Source organism: Euprymna scolopes, unplaced genomic scaffold, assembly GCF_053919585.1.
Source record: "Euprymna scolopes isolate OS-2025 unplaced genomic scaffold, ASM5391958v1 sca1, whole genome shotgun sequence".
Taxonomy (NCBI): domain Eukaryota; kingdom Metazoa; phylum Mollusca; class Cephalopoda; order Sepiida; family Sepiolidae; genus Euprymna; species Euprymna scolopes.
Window position 1 is genome coordinate 2205478 of NW_027633102.1, and position 10000 is coordinate 2215477.

The following is a 10000-nucleotide window of genomic DNA, read 5'->3' on the forward strand; positions in this document are numbered from 1 at the left end:
GGTGTGCGGGCCTCCAGAGCTCGATAAAGTAGTGGTGTCGCTAGCGGTCGAGAAGGCACTTTTCGACGCCTACTGCCACCCCCACATGGCGGTAGGCGCAAAACTGGAAAATCGCCGACCAGAAATGTCGCTTCGTATAATCGACGTTTTTTTTGACCACCATTTTCAGGTGTCGGAGGTGGGTCTGGACGAATACCAACACCATTTCTGGGGTTTCACAACCGCCCGGCTTCTCCGACATATGTTGGAAAGGAGTAGCGATCGAGCGAAGGGGGCTGTCGGTAGGCGGCCGCGGGTTGCATGTGTGCCCGGGACAGCACCCCCATCCAACTAAGGGGTGTCCCCCGGGGGCCAGGGGGACCTCGTCCAGGTCGGCCGGGCGCTTCCAGACGCCTACCGACACCGGTCAGGTCGGCGAGGCTCCCGGCGGCCCCGAGCGGGACCACAGGTTGCGGAAGGCGTCCAAGTGAGCGGCGGCGACGCCAGGAGGCCCCCGGGGTCGACTCCGCGGCCCCCGGGTCGGTGTGCGGGCCTCCAGAGCTCGATAAAGTAGTGGTGTCGCTAGCGGTCGAGAAGGCACTTTTCGACGCCTACTGCCACCCCCACATGGCGGTAGGCGCAAAACTGGAAAATCGCCGACCAGAAATGTCGCTTCGTATAATCGACGTTTTTTTTGACCACCATTTTCAGGTGTCGGAGGTGGGTCTGGACGAATACCAACACCATTTCTGGGGTTTCACAACCGCCCGGCTTCTCCGACATATGTTGGAAAGGAGTAGCGATCGAGCGAAGGGGGCTGTCGGTAGGCGGCCGCGGGTTGCATGTGTGCCCGGGACAGCACCCCCATCCAACTAAGGGGTGTCCCCCGGGGGCCAGGGGGACCTCGTCCAGGTCGGCCGGGCGCTTCCAGACGCCTACCGACACCGGTCAGGTCGGCGAGGCTCCCGGCGGCCCCGAGCGGGACCACAGGTTGCGGAAGGCGTCCAAGTGAGCGGCGGCGACGCCAGGAGGCCCCCGGGGTCGACTCCGCGGCCCCCGGGTCGGTGTGCGGGCCTCCAGAGCTCGATAAAGTAGTGGTGTCGCTAGCGGTCGAGAAGGCACTTTTCGACGCCTACTGCCACCCCCACATGGCGGTAGGTGTAAAATCGGAATAGACCGGACCAGGAATGTCGAGGGGGAAAAAAATGACAAAGTCCTGGTGTGCCTAGGCGTCGAGAAGGCACTTTGCGACGCCTACCGACATCCCCATGTGGCAGTAGGCGTAAAACTGGAAAATCGCCGACCAGAAATGTCGCTTCGTATAATCGACGTTTTTTTTGACCACCATTTTCAGGTGTCGGAGGTGGGTCTGGACGAATACCAACACCATTTCTGGGGTTTTCCAGTTTGAAAGTTTTATAAAACATGTTCGGTAGGAAGCACACTTTGGTGTGTCGGTTCGTCGGAGCAGCGACTCTTTGCCTCGTGGTGGTCCGGAACGTCTCTACGGGCTTGTCGCAAAGGCGTCAGAAAGTGGCATCTCCGCCGCCTAGGGCTGTCACCGTTATCGCTGTCGCCGCGCTCCAACTTGTTTTGATCCGCCGCCTTCGTTCCTGCCAACCGTGCGCCCGCTCATCGTCGTTAGGTTATAATACGTGGTACGTGTGTGTGCTTCTCCGTGGACCTAGGGCTGCTCGACGTGTCGAACGATATGTTGGAACAACTAACGGCTCCTTTTCCTGGTTCCATAGTCGTCGTGGTACCCGCGTCGTCAGCCATATCTATGTCCACCATGTTTAGCCGATACGTTTGCTGCAGCTTCTGCTTCCGCCTCAGCGTTCGCCGCTCTCAGCCGCCGCTGTTGTTGCTGCCGTTCTGCCATTCAACCACTACCTGCGAATCTTTCGATGATCGGCCGAACGACCCATCGCTGTGCGACCGATAAATCCTCCGGATTAGGGAGAAACGCCGCCGCTCTCTGCCGCCGTCGAACGGAAAAACGTACATTGTAACGAACGAACGAACGAACGAACGAATTAACGAACGAGCGAACAAACAAACAAAAATAGCCGCGGGGGATGCACTATGTAGATCCTGATCCCCTTGTAACCATACGTACGTTGTTCGATGCTCTCCCGTCCTGGAAGTCGCCGCAGCAAACAGGAGGATGAGCAGCAGCAGGCGCCGCCGCCGTAACCGCCGCCTGCCTGCCGCCTCCTACTCCTGTCAGCGTCCGATCTCACAGCCGTGTGAACGTTCGCTGACACCCGATTTCTTTCCGTCTGGCAAAACCTTGGACGTCCCGCTCGCGGTACACGTGCTGCAGCGACTTCTCGTCCGACAACGCATAAGCGTCGACGTCTGCCGCCGCATCTTCTGATACGTGGACGGTGATAGCGCTAGTCCCTTCTTGCGCCACCTCCACCTTTGTTAGCGCCAAAGAAGATCGATCGAGCAGTCGTGGTCGCAGTCGATTAACCCGTTTTCACCGTCCGCAGTTCCCAAGCCGCCGATCAAGTCGTTGCTCTTCTTGTTCGTTCTTCCCATACCGTCGATTTGCACGGCTGCCGGATGAGCCATCCTCTGTCCGGCGAAGCGCTCACGTCAGTGATCGATACTTGCACCGACAGTCCTCCCGCTCGCGACTCGGTGCTCGAATCGGACTCGTTCGTTTTTATCTCGATGCGATTGTGAAAAGGGGGACCGGTCGTCAATGTCGTGTGTGTCGACGATGTTGTTCGCCCGGTCCGCCGCGTTGTTGTCGTTTTTTTTTTTTTTTTTTTCCCCTAACGTTCGCCGTCGCACGGACGAAAGGGTGAGAAAAAAAAAAAAGCTCGAAAAAGCCGCCCAAAAAAATCGGACCGAGGAGCCGCTTGCGAGAACGCGCCATGTGCACGTTGTCTCTCCTCGGTTTTCCGAGCACGAACACGACGCCGGTCGGTCGGTCGGTCGACGAAGGCGACGACGAAGGTGACGGGAAAATTTACGCCGCCGCTGCCCTGGTCCAGCTCCTCCCCGATGACGGCTGTGATGTTGACGTTGACGTTGGCGACGACGACGACGACGACGGAGACGACGACGACGACGAGACGGCATCGATGGCGACCACGATGACGACGACCTCGACGAGTTCAGTCTGCACCTTGACCTCCGATGTCCGTGTGCACTGCCGTCGTGCTGTTTGTCGTTTGTCGTATGTATCGCTGTCAAGGGTGCCGTTGTCGTTGTTGTTGTCGACGTTGTTGCTTGCTCTCTCGTCTCGGTCGGTTGGTACGTTGATGACGACGACGACGACGACGAAGACGACGACGACGACGACGAGACGGCATCGATGGCGACCACGATGACGACGACCTCGACGATTCCAGTCTGCACCTTGACCTCCGATGTCCGTGTGCACTGCCGTCGTGCTGTTTGTCGTTTGTCGTATGTATCGCTGTCAAGGGTGCCGTTGTCGATGTTGTTGTTGTCGACGCTGTCGTCTGTTCTCTCTTCTCGGCCGGCTGTGACGTGGACGTTGACGACGACGACGACGAGACGGAATCGATGGCGACCACGATGACGACGACCTCGGCGAGTTCAGTCTGCACCTTGACCCTCGATGTCCGTGTGCACTGCCGTCGTGCTGCTTGTCGTTTGTCGTATGTATCGCTGTCAAGGGTGCCGTTGTCGTTGTTGTTGTCGACGTTGGTCGCTTTCGTTCTTTGAGTCTCGGTCTCGGTCCAAGTCAGGGGAGAAACAAAAAAGAGGCCATCAGCGCGGGCAGCGCGCTTCTACTGACGGCGAACCCCCTCGAAAAATAAATAAACACGTGCCCGTCGTTGTAGTTGTCTGTCTTATGTCGGTCGGTCGGTCGGTCTGTCGTTCTGTCGAAACAAAGTCCCAAATTCCAACGATACCTGGTTGATCCTGCCAGTAGTCATATGCTTGTCTCAAAGCTTAAGCCATGCAAGTGTAAGTTCACGCCACGCATTAGAACGGGCGAAACCGCGAATGGCTCAGGAACCGGACCTAATCCTCGGGACCGTATTCCTCCTCGGAGGCGATGGATAACTGTGGCAATTCTAGAGCTAATACATGTGACACAGGCCGCGATCGGTCGGCGCGCCGTCGTCGCCACGCCTCGCGCGCTGGCACCCGCGTCGGCCGTTCCGGGTCGCGGCGCTACATATTAGACTGAGACCGATGCGCGTCATTCCGTCCTCCCGTCGTCGGCGTTCCCGCTCGCGGGTCCGTTCGGTGGCGGGGCTCATAGGGCGGCGCGCTCCGCTTTGGTGACTCTGGATAACTCACTGGTCGATCGCACGAGCTTTCACGCCCGGCGACGGGTCTCTCGAGGGTCCGCCCTATCAACTGTCGACGGTCGGTTAAGTGCCTACCGTGGTTACTACGGGTAACGGGGAATCGGGGTTCGATTCCGGAGAGGGAGCATGCGAAACGGCTACCACATCCAAGGAAGGCAGCAGGCGCGCAAATTACCCACTCCCGGCACGGGGAGGTAGTGACGAAAAATAACGACGCGGGACTCTGTCGAGGCCCCGCGATCGGAATGAGTACACTTCAAATCCGTTAACGAGGACCAACCGGAGGGCAAGTCTGGTGCCAGCAGCCGCGGTAATTCCAGCTCCGGTAGCGTATATTAAAGTTGTTGCGGTTAAAAAGCTCGTAGTCCGAACTCGGGTTCGTGGTCGCGCAAGCGGCCCCGGGGCGGCGGCGCCATCGTCCGTCGTTGACTTTGGTCGTCCGTTCGCATTCCCGGCCCTTTCCGCCGGTGTCAACCGCTAGCATACCCGCCACGCGGTCCTGCCGGCGAGGTGGACGAGGAGGTCGTGATCGGGATCCGGGAAAAAAAAACAAGTGGTCGTCGGTTCGGTTCCGGGAGTAGTCTAACGGGGGGGTGCTACGTGTGTGTGTTTGGGTGCGTTCATTCGCATCCCCGCACTCTGACCCCCGCGCTTCTCTCCCTCTCCCTTTCCGCGCGTTCCTCTTTTTTTTGAACCCCCCCGGTCCGCTCCGAGTCCCTGCTTCGTGTCTTGTCTGCGCGCGTGTTGCGGTCGGCGGTTTCTCCTCCAAGGGTGCTCTTAACCGAGTGTCCGCGGCGGCCGGTACGTTCACTTTGAAAAAATTAGAGTGCTCAGAGCGGGCTGTTCAAGCTTGCATACGATAAGCATGGAATGATGGAAGAGGGCCTCGTCTACGTCTGTCGGTCTCCGTCTACGGCGAGGCAATGATCGAAGGGAGCGGTCGGGGCCACTCGTATTGCGACGTTAGAGGTGAAATTCTTGGATCGTCGCAAGACGAACTGCAGCGATGGCGTGTGGCAAGCACGTTTTCCTCGATCAAGAGCGAAAGTCGGAGGTTCGAAGACGATCAGATACCGTCGTAGTTCCGACCGTAAACGATGCCGACCGGCGATCCGCCGGCGTTCGCTTCCATGACCCGGCGGGTAGCCTGCGGGAAACCAGAGTTCGGTTCCGGGGGGAGTATGGTTGCAAAGCTGAAACTTAAAGGAATTGACGGAAGGGCACCACCAGGAGTGGAGCCTGCGGCTTAATTTGACTCAACACGGGAAAACTCACCCGGTCCGGACACCGGTAGGATTGACAGATCGATAGCTCTTTCTCGATTCGGTGGGTGGTGGTGCATGGCCGTTCTTAGTTGGTGGAGCGATCCGTCTGGTTGATTCCGATAACGAACGAGACTCCGGCCTGCTAACTAGTGCGCCGATGTCAGTGATTTTTACGGCGGGCTCGGCGTCCTCCGTGGCGCTCGGGTCCGGGTCGGTTTTCTCACGCACTTCTTAGAGGGACGGGTGGCAGAAAGCCACACGAGGCGGAGCGATAACAGGTCTGTGATGCCCTTAGATGTCCGGGGCCGCACGCGCGCTACACTGGAGGTATCAGCGGGGACTTCGCCCCGGCCCGAGAGGGTTGGGAAACCTCTGAACCACCTCCCGTGATAGGGATCGGGGCCTGTAACCAACCCCGTGAACGAGGAATTCCCGGTAGGCGCGGGTCAACAGCCCGCGTCGATCACGTCCCTGCCCTTTGTACACACCGCCCGTCGCTACTACCGATCGAACGGTCCGGTGAGGTCCTCGGATCTGGCCGACGACGCCGCCGGGCAGTGCGCGACGTGTCCGTCACGACACTCGTGCATCTACGCCTCGGCGTTCGATGCCTGGAGAAGACGACCGAACCCGATCGTTTAGAGGAAGTAAAAGTCGTAACAAGGTTTCCGTAGGTGAACCTGCGGAAGGATCATTACCGTTTTCCCGTTCGAGACTGGTTTGTTGTTTTCCGGCCTACCTCCTCTGTCTGTCGGCGTCAACGCCTCGAATGCGCGCAAACAAACCTATAAAAGGCGGAGCGAGAGATAGATTTGTGGTGACGCGGAGGTTTTTAAAGCCCCAGCTCTTCTTGCTTGCTTCCGCGTCTTACCACCTGTTTGTTTTTTTCGCCCACCGCAAGTGATGGCCGCTTCTTCTTTGCCTTGTCGCCGCTTTATCGTTTTTTGTTTTTTTGCAGCCGCTGTGCCACCGCCGCTAGCTAAAAACAAACTACTCGCGACATTGCAATGCCGTCACGCCTCCTCGCACAGACCTCCTCGCACACTACTAAATCTATATAAACAAAAACTAATATAAAAAAACCCAAGTGCTGAACCCTGGACGGGGGATCACTCGGCTCGTCCGTCGATGAAGAGCGCGGCCAGCCGCGAGAACTGATGCGAATTGCAGGACTCAGTGAACATCGACACCTCGAACGCACATTGCGGCCCCGAGATCCCTTGTCTCGGGGCCACGTCCGGTCGAGAGGCGGAACGTTACATGTCTTTCTCCGTTAACGAAACGACATCTTGCCGTCCCCGTGCCCGCCCGGTCCTCGGCACGGTGGTAACCGGGACGTCGCAGGAGCGAGTGACGAGGGGGAAGAAAAATAAAAAAAGAATTGACTCCTTTCAATGTCTTTTTTTTTTTTAAAACCCTCTCCGGCCTCCTCCTTCGTCTCCCGCTGGCAGACCGCGGAGTCTTTTCCCTTTTCGACCGCGTGAAGAAACACTGTGGAGGAGGAGCAGGAGGAGTCTGTCCGAAAGCAGCCGAAGGGAGAACAAAACAAAAAAAAAGCACCGACCTAACCGACTGCCGACGTAAGCGCCGCCTGCTCGTCTCGCTCTCTGCCTCATGAAGGTGTCTCTCAGCGACGCCTCGAGCAGCGCGACGAGCACGGCCGTCGCACCGTAAAAAGGTGGCCGCGTCGTAGGCAACGTCGGATGGGGAGGACCCAGGCTTTTTTTTAATTGTTGGCTTCTTCATTTTCGGTCGGACGGGCGCTATATCGGCCAGCCGTCGTCACACGGAGGGTACCGATCGAGATTCCTCTCCTCCAAACACCACACTCTACTAAAAACCGCCGCCCTCGGCTCGGACGAGACGACCCGCTGAACTTAAGCATATCGCTAAGCGGAGGAAAAGAAACCAACCGGGATTCCCTTAGTAACGGCGAGTGAACCGGGAGAAGCCCAACGCCGAATCCCGTCGCAAGTTAAAGGCTTCGGGACGTGTGGCGCATGGGTCGAAGGCAGCCGTTCGTTTTCGTCTCGCATAGTTCGGAGTTCCCTCGATCGGGGCCGCCCGCGGCGGGTGCCAGGCCCATTCGGTGCGGACGGCGAGCGACGGCCTTCGATCCGAGAGTCGGGTTGCTTGGGAACGCAGCCCAAATCGGGTGGTAAGCTCCATCCAAGGCTAAATACCGGGACGAGTCCGATAGTCGACAAGTACCGTGAGGGAAAGTTGAAAAGAACTTTGGAGAGAGAGTTCAAGAGAACGTGAAACCGCCCAGGGGTAAACGGGTGGGACCGCTCACCGCGATCGCGGGGGGACTCAGTCCGGTGCTGCCTAGGCTCGAGCCCAAACTCGATGTGTGTTCTTGAAAGAGAGGCCGTCGCGGCACAGGTCGTCGTTCGTCGTGTCCGCGGGGGACTCGTTCCCCGCGGTTCCAGCTTTTGTGCCCGCGTCGCCGACGAAGGAGACGGGCCGCGTGGATAGCGGGAAGGGAAACGTGGTGACGACCGCGGCGTCGGTAGGTGGCTGCGTCGGTTGGCTGCGACGGAGGGGACTCGTCCTCTCGATCGCTGCTGCCGCCGGGCCCTAACCCGCCGCATCCGTCGCCGCCGCTTCTTCTTTCCTCCTGCTCCCTCCGCGCGCGACTCCGCTGCACCCGTCCCCTTCATCATCGCTCGGCGTAATCATGGCGCGGGCGCTTCGGCGCGACCTCCGCGCGGCCGGCACCGGACGCACTTCCCCTCCGGTCCGTCGTCGCGACCCGTTCCCGGCGTGCAGGTCGAACACGCGGGTTTTTTTCCGTAGGCGGCAGGCGTTTCATCACCCTGAAAACCCCCGTCTTCCCACCTTGTGAAGTCGGGGGCCACCGGCCGTCGGGCCCGCGAACGTAACTGCCCCTTTCTGCCGGGAACGGAGGAAATCTGACACGATCCGTTACACGTGGCGAGCCGGTCCGTTTTGATCCCGCCGGAAGTCGCGTGCGGGCGACGCACTCTGTGTGTCGCTCCTTAGGCGCCCCACCGTCTCGGGCGCGTGCGCGATGAGAGGCGGGATAGGACTGGCGCGGCCTCGCCGTCACGCACCTCGCCGACGTTTCGGGTTCTTGTCGGGGGCAACCCCGCCCGCGCCCGTTTCCGTTTCCGGAGAGGTCGCTCGGCGACGCTTTTTTACTCGAGCCGCCCGCCACCCCGGGTCAGCGACGTGCATCGGCAACCCACCCGACCCGTCTTGAAACACGGACCGAGGAGTCCTGGCCGTTCGCGAGTCGTAGGGGCCACCTCTGACTAACCCCGAAGGCGAAGCGAAAGCGAGAGAGCGTGTAGGAGGGCGTCGATCGGGAGAGGTGTCGTGGCAAAGTCGTCCGGGGGTCGTCGGGGGGTGTCGTCGGTCTCGTGCCGTCGTCTTCTCCTCGCCTCACCCGCCTCCGAGCCGTGCCCGATCCCGCCGGCGCGGCGTTTTCGGCCTTCCGCCGTCGCTGCTGCGGTGCCCGCAACTTTTCCTTTTTTCTCTCTTCCCGAGAGAGATAGGAGAGGGAAGGCTCGTGGCTGACGTGCGGTTGTTTTTCCCTCCTCCCCGAGAGGGGACCGGCGCATCATCCAAAAAGGGGAATTGCCGGGCGCCAGCTTCCATATCCTCCTTCCGCCCATCGGTGAGATCCCGCGGCTTGAACTAGTCCTATTTTGTCGTCGAGTTTAGGCGCTGCGCGCGGGCGCATCACCCCCGGGTCGGTTTCCCCTTTTTCCGAGTACGACTCGGCCGACTCTGGCGTAGCGAGCGACCAGGGACCCGAAAGATGGCGATCCACGCCCGGTCGGGATGAAGCCAGAGGAAACTCTGGTGGAAGTCCGAAGCGCCTCTGACGTGCAAATCGATCGTCGGAACCGGGTGTAGGGGCGAAAGACCAATCGAGCCGTCTAGTAGCTGGTTCCCTCCGAAGTTTCCCTCAGGATAGCTGGCGCTCGATCGTCGCAATTCCATCCGGTAAAGCGAACGATTGGAGGCCCCGGGGCCGTTCACGGCCTCGACCTACTCTCGAACTCGGAACGGGTGGAACGGGCCGACTCTCCCGAACGACGGAGCCGACCCATCCGGCCGCCGCCGCCAGCACGCTTCGCTGGGCGGTTGGTCACCTCGAATGCGAGTGCCAAGTGGGCCACTTTTGGTAAGCAGAACTGGCGCTGTGGGATGAACCAAACGTCCGGCTAAGGTGCCTAACGCGACGCCCATGAGATCCCCGAAAGGGTGTCGGTCGATATAGACAGCAGGACGGTGGCCACGGAAGTCGGAATCCGCTAAGGAGTGTGTAACAACTCACCTGCCGAATCGACCGGCCCCGAAAATGGATGGCGCTGGAGCGACGGACCGATGCCGGACCGTCGCGGCGAGGAGCGATGAACTTTCGCGCCGAAACGATGCCGCGACGAGTAGGAGGGCGCCGCGGCGAGCACGGAAGCCTAG

At 59.8% G+C, this 10000-nt stretch overlaps 2 non-coding genes and 1 pseudogene across 2 annotated transcripts in view; all 3 read left to right on the forward strand.

The window, feature by feature from the left end:
• Positions 1-3875: 3875 nt before the first annotated feature.
• On the forward strand, positions 3876-6245 carry LOC145273494 (small subunit ribosomal RNA; annotated as a pseudogene).
• A 396-nt stretch (positions 6246-6641) lies between these two features.
• On the forward strand, positions 6642-6799 carry LOC145273364 (5.8S ribosomal RNA). Its single transcript, XR_013866357.1, has one exon. It is a non-coding gene; the product is annotated as a 5.8S ribosomal RNA (ribosomal RNA).
• A 593-nt stretch (positions 6800-7392) lies between these two features.
• The window catches only part of LOC145273157 (large subunit ribosomal RNA), a 5721-nt gene continuing 3113 nt past the window's right edge, over positions 7393-10000 (forward strand). The window contains exon 1 of the ribosomal RNA XR_013866189.1: positions 7393-10000. This exon is cut by the window's right edge and continues 3113 nt beyond it. This is a non-coding gene — a ribosomal RNA (large subunit ribosomal RNA).